This window comes from Aulonocara stuartgranti (assembly GCF_965226115.1).
Source record: "Aulonocara stuartgranti genome assembly, chromosome: 20".
Lineage (NCBI taxonomy): Eukaryota > Metazoa > Chordata > Actinopteri > Cichliformes > Cichlidae > Aulonocara > Aulonocara stuartgranti.
The window spans coordinates 8,252,623-8,268,290 of record NC_138956.1 but is presented as its reverse complement, the minus strand read 5'-3'; the positions used below and the strand labels follow the sequence as shown (position 1 = coordinate 8,268,290).

Below are 15,668 nucleotides of genomic sequence, written 5' to 3'. Positions count from 1 at the left end.
GGGATAGAGGAAGGGAGGGAGGGAATGGTGCAAGGGCAACCTTTGGTGGGGGGTAAGAGAAAGAGAGGGTAGAAAAGGGAGGGAACGGTGCAAATGAGGGAAACGTAAATTTTCAGCATTTTGGAAAATTCTGTAAAGAGTAAATATTGGCTTGGAGGTGTGTAGCAGTGAAAAATAGGACTGAGGATAGATTGATAGAGGAGTAAATGAACCAAACAAGTGGAGGCAGAGGGGGGGATTAGGGAGGTAGTGGGAAGCAGTGGGAGAAGGGGAGCTAGAGAGGAGGCAGGTGAAGTCAAAATATGAACGTAAATGGTTAAATAAGGAGGAAGAAGGAGGGCAAAAAAGGGTGGGGTGAATGAGAGCCAAAGGTGAGAAGATTGGAATGGAGAAAGCAATTTTAGATAAAGGCAGGAGAAACCTAAAGAAAAACCACAATCTTCTCTGAGTAAACGTTAGCTGTGACCAAGGAAAGGGTCAAGCACGAGTCTGTGTGTGAGTCTGAGAACGAGAGAATGAAAGAGTAAGAGACAGAAACACAAAGACACAGGAGAATTCGCTTTACTTTGCACATCTGTTTCTGTATAAAAGAAAAGGCTTGGCGAGGGAGAAAGGGGCTGAAGCTGATATGTGCGCGAGAGTGGGCTGCTGTAGAAGGAATCAATAACTGATAAATAAATTATAAGCCACAAATTTCAAAAGGCACCGGCAAAAACTAATGATCCAAGCAAACAAATGATTTGAGCTAGAAGAGGGAAAAGATGAGCGGGAGAGCTGATCTTCAGTGTGTGTGTGTCTGTTTGTGTATCTTTTGTTGCAGTGGAAAAAAAATATGGGGGACTCTGTTGTGGTGGTATTGATGATGTCTGACATCCTATATCAATTAATGTAGAACTCAAAAACATGCAGCTGCTGGTATGATCAAAAGAAAGGAAAGGAAGCAGGGAATTAAAGAAATCCAAAAAGAGGTTAAAAATGCCAGCAAGAAAAATGCTGCTAATTAATTGTTATTGAAAACAGTAAGTTGCTGTAAAAGCTAATGTCTTTGGTGCAATACTGTATCATTTCTCTGGCAAATGTACATTTTTATGGTTATGTAAATATTAAACTTTTTGATGTGCTTAAACCTTGGTTGTTCTGTCAGTGTGATGTGATTTCCAGTCAGATCCCAAACAGTGCAAAGCTTTAGCTAGGAACAGTCCAACATGACTGACACTCCTGTAGTGATTAGTTAAGTCTGGCTAGTGTTCATCTTCAGGGTCAGACACTGAATTCATGCTCCATAGGTGAGGAGACGCAGATTATTGTAGTAACAATCAAATAACAGCATGACTATAATCCCACTAAACAGCAGACAGCATTATTTTGTACAGCTTTTATTCATAAATGGCACAATATATAGTACTGTGCTGTTTACACATGAAGATAATGCTACTGTAGTTTACAGTAGGCACACTGTAAAATCACAGTAAAACGCTACCAGATCTTTACTGTAACTTAGCAGGGAGAATTGTTACTGTGTATTTGCACTATATTTTCAGTCATCTATCTTATGGGTACATTTATTTGTTAAACACCATTAATTGTGAGATATTTTTTATAGTTTTGATATAGAAAGGAACAATTACCAGGGCAGGTTTCATCCTTTGTTGAGAGTACAGACCATCTGCTGTCTTACCGAATGACATAAACAAGATTATTTTATTGCAGAACCAAGTGGACTCAAACCTCGGGTGTGCATGAGGAGAAACAGTTACAGTTTTGTACATGCTATTAGTTCATTGCACAATAGCAAACATGTTTTGAAATATCTACACAAAATTATAAATGGCACAGTTATAATTGTTCTTTAAATCAAAATTTCACTTGAGTTTTGTATGATCCGTTTTCAAGGGAAACTGCAAACTAACAAGGATGAAAAGACAAGAAACAAACAAACAAACAAAAACTTGAAGTGAAACATGGTTAACAAAAATTCCTGCCCAAATCTTTACATCAATATCTTTCTGGCCTCATAAAGCACATGTTGTAAACATTTTAAAGGAGTTTAATATTGTGTACTTTCAAAGAAATGAGGTCAACATTTGCCCCACAGTGACACTGACCTTCAACCCTCATGAAACCCTCAGCAAAATATCTTCGCTCATCTAAATTTTCTTCATTTGATCTAATTTACTATTTATTTATTTATTTTTGCAAGATTTTGTCATTAGATTATGACTGATTGAATTATGAGGCAACAGTGATCTTTGACTAGCAGGTTTTAACCCTATAATGCCAAATGTATCATATTTGATACAGGAGTTTATGTCAGTTTTTGAGACATCACTGTGATTTGTTTTTCTCTGAAAACCCGAAATAAATTGTACAATCCATTTCTACGCAACAAACTAAAAAAAAAAAAAAAAAATACAGAATGTAGCAACGACAAAATTATATGAAACAAATTCAAAATCGTAAATGCAAATTATAAATATACACCAAAAGAATTTCTATAAATTATTTAATGGGTCAGCCTTTACAGGGTTAATTAGTTCATCCTGTAGTCCAAGTAAATGTTTTTATTAAATGTGACGAACTGAATCTGTTAATCAAGCGATGTACTTACCTGAAAACAAACAAGTCTTTGCTAATCCTATAAAGGTAATGATGAAATGCTGGCTGGTGTTTAAGATTTAATGTATAAAATGAACTGTTGTCCAGGCTGCTGGTTTCTGTCTAAAAAGTAGAAACACTTAGTTAAACTCAGCGCAGCTGCATTAAAACTGATTACAGTAGAAAGACAAAATCAGCATCAGCTAATGGGGGCACATCTGTTGATACCACATCATTATAATCTTTAGCATTTGTCAGTTTTCTGTGATTGCATTGCCTCATTATCACATCACACTCGGTTGTGTTTTGTTGTCTAATTTGTTTCGTTTTATTCGACAAACTGATTTGCAGATTTGCATTTGAGTACCCACAAAAACATGTGTATACACACTTGTTCCCCAAGTGTGGACTCTCTAAGGACCTGCCATGTGTGTATTACATGTGTGTGATAATGAAAGCTGCTGACTGGCAGTTGTGATTGGCTATGTAAGCAGCCTCTAGAGATGGCTGTCCGAATGGTGCCAGCTAGACGCCAGACAGACTGCACAGCGTGTTTGTGTGTGTGTTGTGTGAGGTTGTTTGCATGCAGTTGTGCGTAGATGAATGTACCATCAGCAGGTGTTTGTGTGTGTGTGTTAATGAGAGTGTGTATTTGTGTGCATACTTTATGTGTGGGCTTGTGTCTCCAGGTGTAAGTGGGAATGCCCATATTGCCAGTGTCTACATAACTAATACAGACGTAGACAGACACACACACACACACACACACACACACACACACACACACACACACACACACACACACACACACACACACTGATACCATGCTGCATCCAACTGTCTGGAGCCTGATTATAAATACAGTGAATTAGTCCATGTTTTTTTGTCAGTATGTCCCATGAGATGTAGGTTTCCACTCAGGATGTTTTCCCTTTCTCTTTCCTCTCTGGTTTTTACCTTGATATAAATATTAAAACAGGGCTTTAGTGAGGAGTGCGGTTGTTGTATAAGTACATCATTAACTTTAAGTGTAGACTCAATGGTTAACAAAAAAAAGAGTATTACTTAGTTTCTCTTCCTCCTCTATATTTATCATTGTGCCCCTGAGATTCTTTCCACTAACAATTTAGCGATTAGACAACACCGACGTGTGCATCTTCCATAAGTGTTAGACAGCGAGGACTGGAGATAACGAAAAATTCCCAAGGGTTTAAGTGATGGCGGTGGCTGATTTGCACAATCGTGTTGAGATTTAAAATGAGCCTGGGCTCGTTATTACCAGAATTTCACCAAATATTTTTAAAAGCCTTCTGAGAGAGCATATTTGGGTTTATTTTAACTTAATCTCATCATCTGAAATCATGACATGAGCCACAACATAACAAGGATTGAGGATTTGATTATTAAGGTGTCACTGTTGAATTGAAAAGCTTTGACCAAGAGCAACAAATTCGCAAAAGAGCAGTGCACTCATGGGTGAGATGTTTAAGATTGTGTGACCCCCGTGAGGGAACTTCAAACCGAAATGAAATCCAAGTTTTAAGTGCACCCCTATCTCCTCTCGCCCTCATCCTTATCACTACTACATCAGGCAAAAACTTTGCAGGATCACTTAGACGCACAAACACAAAGATCCGGCTCAACCTTTGAGGATAAGGTGTGTAGGATAACAACGGTGAGAAAAAGACACTGTGGCTCGCTGACAGAGCAAGGGCGACTTTACCTCTGGACTGTGGAAGAGGGAGTGGCATTAGAAGAAAGAGGAGGGTGTGAGTGTGACAGGGAGAGCTTTGCTTTCACGCCTTGCTGAGCAATGAAAGAGTATCTGTCACAGAGAACACGCCAAAAGACAGAGTGCAAAAGTTAGGCGAAATAAAAGAGACACACAACAGAGGAAGGGAAAGCAGGGGATAGAGGAACAGACAGCGAAAGAGTTGGCTGAAAGCAGCTTCTGTCTTCTGTCCCACCCCCTGACTGTCTTCCCCTCCTCTCTGCCCGGACGGTGAAAAGGAAAAAAGAAAAAGAGTGCAGGGAGAGAAAGACGGAGAGGGAGCTCAGCCACGCACGCTCTATAGCGCAGGACTCAGGAATTCCAGGACCTTTGGAGTTGTGAGCTCACACACACACACTATCACACACACGTGCTGCTTTTCTCGAGGTGATACAAATCGAAACAAGACTGAGAAAGGGAGGAAAAAAGGAAAGGCTGACAGCAACAAAAATTTAAAATTAGCTATTTCCTGTGGACTATCTGACCATGATGGCACCTGCCAAGGGGAACGTGGCTCGGAGGGACTGAGGACTGAAACGGGACACAGCCAGAGGAAGCTGCTGATGAAGGTGAGGTTTTCATGAAATGGCACAATCCCTGAAACTGAAGCATCTCCCTTTGTCCTTTAGACAGAGTCACTGTTTATATGACTACAAGTAAAGTATTTACTCTAGAGACTCTGATTTAATGATAATCTGATATAGGTGGGATTATTGTTTTTATTGTACTGCTATTTTTTATTCATTTTTAAAAATGAATTAATAAGTAATAGCTAAAAGATACTTTAAACTACTGTTAAGTACTGAAGCTGGGGAATGCCCTGTGTAGGTGTTTGTACTGGAACAGATCTGAATGCGTGGCCACTCTGCTGTATTTGTGATTTCATATCTGTGTTAATCATTAGGGTGAGTTCCATGAGTAACACAATAATGCTGCTTGATGGTGCGTGTGTGCGTGTGCGTGTGTATGTTTGGACATATTGTTTTCAGAGGAAGTGAGAAGGCTTTTTTGGGCATGTCTTTAATTGGATTTGATCAGTGGGCGATTCATCTGAGCAGGAATCAGGAGAGGAAAAGAGTTTTCACGCATGTGGGACTGTCTGTGTGTTTTGGATGTTTTATTTCCTGACGGTCCATCAGTGGAAGTGGGGGATTTCGACTGAATTATTATTGCTTTTGCAGGAAATCTGGCAGCACTCATCAGTAACATTGAAGTTTCTGTTTCAAATTGAGAACATGATAAGGTCTGATAAGGCCTTTGTGCAAAGTTTAAAGCTTTGTGGTGGAATAATAGTGACTGGAAATCACTGCTGCCATTGGTGCTTTTACACCTGCTGTCCCCTCTGACCTTCATCCCACCATACTCTTCTGCTTTTGTCCTCTAATCTCATTGACTTCTACCTTTTTTGGGTTTTTTGCAGTTTTCTACTTTCTTCCACCTCTCTCTTCTTTCTTTATCTTTGTCTTTTTAACTAAAAAAAAAAAAAATCCTAAAAAAACAGTGATATTCTGGCAGCTGGGGTGCCAAAATAATACCAGAAAATACCAGAAAATAACTTTCTCATGAAAATACGGTTATATTCAGTAATGACAATACAGTTTGTTGCCCTACATGGGATTTTGCCTTTTTCAAGTGCTTTTAAACATTAAATTAGGAACAATTTATGGGATTAAACAATGAAATTACCTATAAACAAGGTCAATGAATGCGGTAATATGAATAATAATATTTAAATGTACAGAAATATACAGTTAACAGTTGGTTTAAATATTAATGGATTGCATTCATATAGCAATTTTTGAAACCCTCAAAGCGCTTTACAATTCCACTTTATAATTCCCCTCTGGCCATCACCAGTCGGTGAAGTGTCTTGCCCAAGGACACAACGACCGAGAGTGTCCGAGCCGGGGCTCGAACCGACAACCTTCTGATTACAAGGCGAACTGCCAACTCTTGAGCCACGATCGCCCTAAATAACATTAATAATAATAATTATTTGATGTAAACAAAGTTTCTAAGAATCATTTTATATATTTTTCCATAGCATTTCATTTGAATTTAACAGTTCAATCTTTCAAATAACGGACAAATATTTGTGAAATTATGATGCATTTGTGAATGTATTTTAACAATATAAATATGCATATGTACAGACATTTAAAAAACAAGAAAATTATGTTTTATTACATTTACATTGATTTTATGTTATTTTACATTTGACATGTAAAATCACAGTCTATTTATGTGAACTTAATGATATTCTCAGTACAAAACTGTAAAATACACAGTAAACTACTTTTATATTGCAATTTTTTTTTACAGTGTATTCATCTGCCTTCATAAAGCTTGTTTTATGTAACCTCAGAGGCCTACTTTTTAGTATTCTTTCTCACTCAGTATCCTTGGTATTTTGCGTGTGAGCGGGTGTATACGTGTTTTCAAGCTCACAGGTGTGCATTTTGTCTGTCATTTTACCTATTCAGTCCTATAATCCGTGGTGTCACGTGGTGGATTATAAGCCCTCCCCCCCTCATCTTTTACCTGCATACTAACCCTTTCATTACCATACCATTAAGTCTACACATTACACCTTAATTTTCCTTTTCAGTCTTCGTCCAACTAAGAGCTAAGTGATCATTTTTGAACTTGTACACACATTGTTCTTGTGTTTTTGTGATGTCTAAGTCGATAAGCAGTAGTTTAGTTATAGCTTAGCCAACAAGTGCGTCTTGTTTAAACAGAGGCCTCGAGTTGATGCAGGTTGAGTAAAAAAGATGTTTTATGACAGAGAACCTGTTTAGCCGTCTTTGCTTCCATGAAGGAAAAGAGTATAAAGCCCCCTTTTCTCTCTTATGGGAAGTGGACATTGAACTCAAAGATAGCACCCACTCGCTTACGTAAAAGCGCTTGCCTAATGCGTGAGCCAAAAAAAAGTTTTATCACTTCCATGTTTGCTTGCATGTGTGCATTATGCAGTTTGGTGTGCGTTAATGTTGGTGTGCTGAGCCGCCAATGTTGTTCACATGATCGACTCTGGGAAGGTGTGAAAATATGAAACCTCTATGGATTTAAATAAATTATGTTGTTTGCAGCTGGGGTAAAGTTTTGCATATGTCTTCTGCATACTGGTAGTCTAAAGGGAAAATGCTTTACAGAAACTTTTTGTCGCAATACCACAAATGCCCACTGGGGACTGCAAATCGAGGTCACAACTAAGTGTTCATTGTGGTTGAGGATGATAGGTACAACAGTGAATTGTTTCGGGATGTGTTGTTTATTGAGGGAAGCGAGGGTCCCAGACATTTCAAGCCTCCTTCTCGTCTCTGCCTGAGGTATCCCTTTCTTAATATACTAAACTCTCTAAATAAACCGATCAGGTTGCATTGTTGGTAATTCAGGCATGGGAGAAGAATTTGCCGAAGTACTGAAATATTTATGTTTATGATGGACAAAAACTGTCCATTTGGGCAATGGTTGAAAACCAGTCACTCAATGCATTAGTCATATATCTCTGATTTGCACTCAGTTATTTGTTTATCAGTGTGATAACATATACTATGGTGAAAGCAGATATGGAGTGATACTTTTGTGACTAGGCCTTTCACTTTAAGGAACATACAGCAGTCTAGTGTTTGTGGTTTACCAGTGTGTAATATAGGTCCAGTGTTGTGGTGAGTTAAGTAAGTAAGTACACTGTGCATGCCTACAGGGTTGTTTAAGTGATCATCCAGTGTCAGATATGCTTAAATATTGTGTGTTCTCCTGTTAGAAAAGAAATGTTTTAAACAGTAAAGATCCAACCAGACTGAATACAAAAGCTTGAAAAACTAAGTACATGCATGCTGCCTGTCTGCTTATTCAAACATCATGTCAACCAAAAAGAAAAAAAAGAAGAAAAGGAGTGTTTGAGTCATCACAATGAACGGCCAAGTCCAATTCAGCTTAGAAAATTATGGATCCGCTTCCACAGTATCCATTGTGTGTTCAAAGACATTATTGGAGTGCAAAAATAGCTTGTTGAAGTCCAAAGGCAGTTACGCTTTGCTTTGGTGGCTTGTCTTGATATTGAGCAGAAACATTTCCATAGTTGACAAAATCTTAATAAAGTGTTGGACAAAAGAGCTTTCCATTCAAAACAAAGGAAACTGGTTCTGTATTGAATTTGTTAAAGACTGTGATTGGTTATTAAGCTGTTAGCTGAATCTGATGAAACATTTGTCTGACTAAGACAGCCAGAGGCAGACTCAGTGAAGAACCTCTGAAACGCCGTCTCTGCTCACAAATTGAATGTCCTGCTGGAAAATGTAGTTCTCAAACGTCCTCTCTGTTTGCACAGAGTAGATTTAAATCTGTGCAATTTAGACTCTTTCACTTAGGCTGACTGTAAACTGTATACAGAAAACTTACAGACTAAAAACAGATATACTAATAGAGATAAAAGCTTGGAAAATCTTATGGAAAAAACGCAATAATAATAATCATAATAATAAACTAATAATGATTTAACATCAGAGTGCACAAAATGTATTTAACCTAGAGTTCAAGGTGGGTTTGCTGATTGTCTGCTGATGAATCGACTACCAAGGTAACTGATGGTTAAGGTGGTTATACACTGATCAATTGCCACACCTTAAAACCCATTAACCCCTATCTCAACCCTTGCTGAACAGAAAAACACATTAACCTTGCTCTTAACCTTGTGCTAAGCTGGAAATATCTACCAGGTCAGCGGAAAGTAGGTAATAAATGTATAAAGCAAAAATATAAGGATTAAGATAAGTTACAATACCTATAGGATATGTCTGTGTAGGCCATTGCTTTCATAGATCCTGTTATTCTATCACGTGTTCTCTTAATGTGTATGAAGTAAGAAGAAAACTGGACAGACCTGATGAGTCTAGGTGTGTGAGAAAGACAGAGAGGCCAGGCAGCGATGTCTTTGTTTGAAATATTCAATGAGTGCCTCTGCTCTCTTGAAATATTGACTTTTTTCCCATATAGCCAGAGGGGACAGGCAGGAGAAGAGGTTGTTGTCCCATTCAAATAAAAAGCAAAAGGCTGTTAGCATCAAACTTTTATCAGCTTTTCCTTTTATTATTTATTTTATGTTTTCTTTTTCAAACCTTCTAATTAAACATGATACCAGCCCTTAATCTGAATGCAGCAGCTAATGAAGGGTGTAATCTGTGCATGTGTGTGACAAAGTGGGAAAGAGAAAGCCTGTGTTTAGCTCTTAATTCAATTTGCTGTTAGCAAATATGGACATGTACAATATGTGAAAATTTGTGTGTCCTTTTTTGTGTGCATATCAATGTGTGTCTGTGATGCATTTGTGAAAATGAGCATATTACAAAAATTGATTCTAAGTGTTACGCTGTCTCCTGATCTCCTCACACGTCTGAAAATTGCTCTTTTCTTCTACATCAGCAAACATTTAGTCTGCGACTTACAACACTGCTGAGGAAAGAGCTCAAAATCTCCTTTAACGGAAACAGCCGTTGTAGTATGCTGCAAGTTAGTTAGAGTCCTTCAAGTATATGGTAAACCATATAATATTACATAGTGTGCTTTAGAAATGGATTAGTGCTACAATTATGAGAGTATGAATGCCTATGTACACGACTTATTGTCGGCTGCAAATGTCGTTAAAGTTTAATATCACAGTTTACCCAGTCATATGTGCGTCAAATGAAATATGTGCATTATAACACATAGACAAGAGATTTGCAAAAAAATATGGAAATTGTGAAAAATGATCAAACTCGTGTTTTAAGGGTGTCATTTGATATGTGTGGCTAGCCTAGACCTTAACGGATGGCTGGATAACAAATGGGTTGAGCTTGAGGTCAGCGAGGATAGTTTCCCTAATTCATCACTTTGTTAAAAAGGTAGATAAAGCATGTAGGTACCTGATTTTCTTGAATGAAGCTCAGCCTTTCAAGGTGGCGTGATCCTAAAAGATAAGACATTGTGCACAAACACTCAACACACAGCATTTGTTTAACAACTATAAGCTAAAGGAGAAAAAAAAACGGTGGCGCCAATATGAAAGGATCGACTTAGAAAAGTAAAGTAAGTCTAAATAAGGTTAATTAAGATCAGAGTGGAGTTAATTAGGTTTGCTTGTGTGCACAGATGTTGCAGATACAGGGTGGTTAATGGGGCCGTGGCTCTATGTCATCAGATAAAAGGAGCTCACTTATACACCCCGATGGCCTAAAGTAAAGGTTAGACTGGGGACAGCACGGTCAACTCACAATCAGTAGACGGCTGAAGACAAAATGATGTATGATCCAGCCATATGTTTTTCTATTGACAGTTATAAGGACTAAGAAGTTAAAAATCAAAGAATTAAAGCTCTTCGGTGCAATCGATTTGTTAAAAATGTGTCCGTAGGTTGATTGAGTAACATATTTTTCATTTAGATTCCACTGGGTTAATGGTTTAATATGCTGTACTGCTTTCCTCTGTCAGATTGTTGTACTTAGTTCTGCAGAGTAATGGACTCCGAATTACAGAATTACATTTTATACTAGTCAAATAGTTGAGTATCAGTCATTGCACCATTTTGTCAATGAGCGCAGGAGAAAACCTGCATTAGTCGAACACCATCTGATCCAGTCTGCCTCAAACACTGAATATACAACATTTTAACTGAACAATATAAGCTTGTAATGTATTCTAAAACCCAACATCATTCCCTCTAAACCTTCTTCCAGAGTTACCTTTCCTTCTTTTATGGCCTTATCCTCTGATTCCCCTTCCTGTACGCAAAAATACACACACACACAAATACTTGCTGTCCCTCCTAATTTCTTCTTTTTCACCACATGCTCCAGCCCATCTATCAGTGTTGCAGAAGAGCTTCTTGTTTGCCAGACTAACCTGTAATTGCTCTCTTGATTTGTGTAGCTGTGTGTACGCATGCATGTGAGAGAGTGTGTGGGTCTCCAGTCCTGTCCTGTCCTGTCACCTTGAGCAGTCATGCAATTTGGAAGGTGAGGTGGAATTAGTCAGCTTTACACAGGAAGACAGGAAAATAACGAGTTTCTCACCGTCCCTGTCACACATGCATTATCTCACACACACACACACACACACACACACACACACACACACACACACACACACACACACACACACACACACACACACACACACACACCTTACAGTTTCAGGAACTCTTTCTCTCTCCATACACATACACGTTGGAGTGTCCCAGTGGAGTGCTCGAGGGGCTTATGCAGAGGATTTTGCTGTTCTGCAGTGTGCCTGTCAGATAAGGGAAGGAGATGCAGGCGTGCCTTGTGACACAAGACTGAGCGTGAGCAGTACAGCCTCTTCTCTCCTTCCCCTTTCCTCTTTAACCTGTCACTCAACTACCTGCCACACTCTGCTGCCACTGGTGATGATACCACACGCAGGAACCGTCTGGCATCTCATTTAGTAAACTCATGAAAAACACACACACACACACACGCGCACGCACGCACGCACGCACGCACGCACGCACACACACACACACACACACACACATTGGAGGGGATTCTCCTGAGTTCCCTATTTTATCTGTGTCTGATTGGCTGATTTGGTTTTGGGGAATGACTGCACAGCAATCACCAGACTGACATATAACCACACCTATATTTTAACATTGTAAACAACCCTAATGACCATACTTGATGATAAAAGACAGACATTTAATTTTCAAATGACTATTTTTGGCTTTTTTTAATCTCTTTGTCATTCCAATGATTATTTCATCATCAGCCTCTTGCTCCTTTGTACTCGCTCTTCTCCTCCATGCATTCTCTCATACACCCATACTGTTTCAGGCTTCTTTTACCCTTTCTCCTATATCTACCCTTCCTTCTTTACCCTTTCTCTTAGCCCCCCCTTCTTCTCACCACCTGTAATTCTGCTTAACGCTATTCTGCAGCTGCTTGGGATAGCAAATACAGTGTCATAAAGACATACCAAGTTTGCATATCTGTTGCAAGGATCTGTTTATGTCACTGTTTTGGGAGAGGCTAGTTGCCAGTGGTGATGTTGGTACATTAATCCACTCCATGGATGGCAAGAAATTTGCGCACTGTCACTGTTACATTATCATCCCTATATTTCTTTTTATTCTTCATCACTCCGTTCTTGGATTTCCCCCAAAATCCTCAGTTCTCGGTCTCCGACCCAACAATGAGAGGAAGGTTGTTATGTTTTATGAGGATTATAACTGCAGGATTAATCAAGAAATAGTTATTTTTGTTATCTTGAATAGAATTTGAAAAGATTAAGGATATTGGTTTTACTACAGATCAGTCTGTCTTGGATCAGTCTATTCTTGGCTTATTGTTTTTACACTTTTTAATAAAAAACTACGAAGATATGAAACAGCTGGGAGGCTTGCAGTGAAGGGTAGATGGAGTGCATCTATTCTGTCACTCGGCTCATTCATCTACTTACACACTGGGGACAGTGAGTGACTATGAAAGATACTGGGCTGACCATTGGGAGCAATTTAGGATTCAGCATGTTCCCCATGGACACTTAGACATGTATACAGCAGGGACTCTAATTGAACTGCTGGTACTGAGATTAGTGGACAATCTGCTCTACCTGAACTAGACACGGAATATATTTGCTATGTAATTAACATTTTTTTTTTGGATAATATTCAAAAGCAGGATATATTTCTGTGTTTGGTAGACATGTACAACCCCCCTACTCCCACCCCACCCTTGTCTCTGTTGGGATTTAGTGCCCAGTCTTTCATTGAACAACTGCAATTACATATACTGTAGGCTCGGTGGGAAGGTCTTGCACTTGCTCTACAGACATCAAAATATATCACCGTTCACCTCTCATAGTCTCAGCTTTCTCAGGTTCTCACAGTTTTCTCAGTGCGCAGCAAGATGCACGCTGATCTATTCTGTTTATTCTAGCTTCGTACCCTCTTCATATTCCATGGAAACCCTCCTTTCTACCGATGCCTTGTCCTGTCTCAACTCGTCAACGACCAACGCCCCCATGTCTACCATCACCACCCTCTTTACCAGCACCATCCCCCCAGCCCAAGCCTCTTGGCAGCTCCTCCAGGCAGGCTAATTGACTCACTCCCAGGAGGGGGGGGGATCATGCCACATTTCTAATTTGGCTTCCCCTCCTCCAGATAAAAGCTGCATACATCCATTCTTCTAAACCCCCCTCGCTTAAAGCCCTCAGTCTCTATCAGTGTACCTTATCTCTTCTCTTCAATTCCCTTTATCTCTAAATTTTTGTATGTATTTATCCTTTTCAAGTTATGTTAGTTTAACTGAAAGACAAAAAATGAAACAAAATAAAAATATATATACCGTATATTCTTTTTTTGTTTCATTCATTTTTCTTTTAGTTAGCTGTCTGATCACTAACAGCCTAAAATACAGATATTATAGACAACTGAATACATAAAAGGGCAGATCGAGACACACACACACACACACACACACACACACACACACACACACACACACACACACATAGAACACAGCACCCCGCCTTTGCTCACCATGGGGTTCACCTTCAGAGAGCCTCCATCTTCACAAACCGCACCTGGGGACTTTGATGGGCGTGTTTCAGTGTGTGAGTGTGTGCATGCACATGTGTGCCTACAAACCAAGCTTTACCCAGCTAACATGCAGACTGATGGAGAACAAAGATGCTTTCTGATTTCCAAAATCTGTAGAAATAACAAAAACATCTTCGATTTCTACATTAGAGAACATAGCAACATATTAAATGTCACGTTATTTATCATACAGTGCATTGGTTGTGCATCCAAAGCTCATGCTTTTGTTGTGTGTGCATACTCATTGCACATAGCAGAAGTGCTATGCGACCTGTTTGGTTTAGAGTAAGAGCTGTAGCTGTCAGTGAAATGGTGTTTTCAGATGTACATAAATTTTCTTTCAGGTACTTTAGCTGGATGGTTGGAGTCAGCTTGTGCTGTGGAAAGGACATTTGACAAGAAGAGAATTGTTACCTACAGTGCAATATGTGGAAAGAGTTTATGCCTGCTCTACATATTTTCATATTTGTTGTGAAATACTTATTATGTCATAACAAGTATTTTATTATCTTTATGGCTTGACAACTATAGTAAAAAGAAAGTGGGAACCATTTAACAGTTGTTGTTTTTTTCAGTAATTTTGCCCTGTTTCAGGTAAGTTGTGAACTTATATGTAGTGGGAAGTGGTAGTTTGTGTCACTAATGACCAAACAAAGAGTTCACTAGAATTTTTAAAGGTCATCTACTCGTGACAACTGGTACATAGATCCATAAAACGTAATGGTGCGCACATACATAGTAGAATCTATGTCACTACTATGTTGCTGTCTAAGGAGCTTGGAAAGAAAAGCGTCTGGACTTCTTTAAGTTGCTTGACAAACCAAATGTGAACCCGAGCAGTGCAAAGCAATAAGAGGTAGCCAACCAAAATCTTATTGTATTCTTTGCTTTGACGATACCAGAAATGCAACTGATTGCTGTTCTTTTTATTATTGTGCCCAGTTACAATATCGCCTTTCCTCCAGGTTAACAACAGGGGTGTCACCAGAACCAATCCTTCCACTACCCTTTCAATGCCCAAATTTTGATAACGGGTCAGTACTTATTTTACTTTGGTATTGTACAAAGACAGCTATTCTTCCAGAACTGAAGGGGGCAGCATACAGCTACAAGTGTTCTAGTCGACCCTTATATAGAAAAGAAGAAGAATAAAGGCCACAAACATAGGAAAACCCTACAAATGGAATATAAAAAGCCCACATGTAAGATGGCAGCTAGTGCAGTTGTTGTGATAGCAAACAACTATCGTGTTTTACAGACCAAGGGAAGAAATACTTCAATTTAGCGAAGCACATGTAAGTCTGACATCCAAGTCTGTTCAAATAATTCAAGCTGAATAAGTTTAATTCACAGTAACATCATCCAAAGTATTATCATTCTTATTTTATCCTGAAGTGCATACAGAATGATGATGGCATGATAATTTTGTTTTGGTATCAAATTGGGGGTTTGAGAACTACATTTCTGGTATTTTGACAGCCCTAATTAAGAATGCACTTGTGGACTGCAAGGGTATAGTGTGCTAGTGTTCCCCAGAAACTTCAAATTCAGCCAGTCTGTATTCACAGTAACAAAACAACAATTCGAATGTGCTCGTGCAAAGCCATGCAATAAAGATATAAAATACCATGAAATAAGGAAGCAGTTTCTCTTTTACTGCATGAAAGTGCAGAACCTGAGATATTTCCAGAAGAAATG

At 39.0% G+C, this 15,668-nt stretch overlaps 1 protein-coding gene across 1 annotated transcript in view; it reads left to right on the top strand.

Annotated features, from left to right (window-relative positions):
• Positions 1–4,426: 4,426 nt before the first annotated feature.
• sema3b (sema domain, immunoglobulin domain (Ig), short basic domain, secreted, (semaphorin) 3B) overlaps positions 4,427–15,668 on the top strand; it is a 70,875-nt gene continuing 59,633 nt past the window's right edge. The window contains exon 1 of the mRNA XM_082517576.1: positions 4,427–4,935. The gene's annotated coding sequence lies outside the window, so the exon portion shown is untranslated. The remainder of the gene's footprint in view (positions 4,936–15,668) is intronic.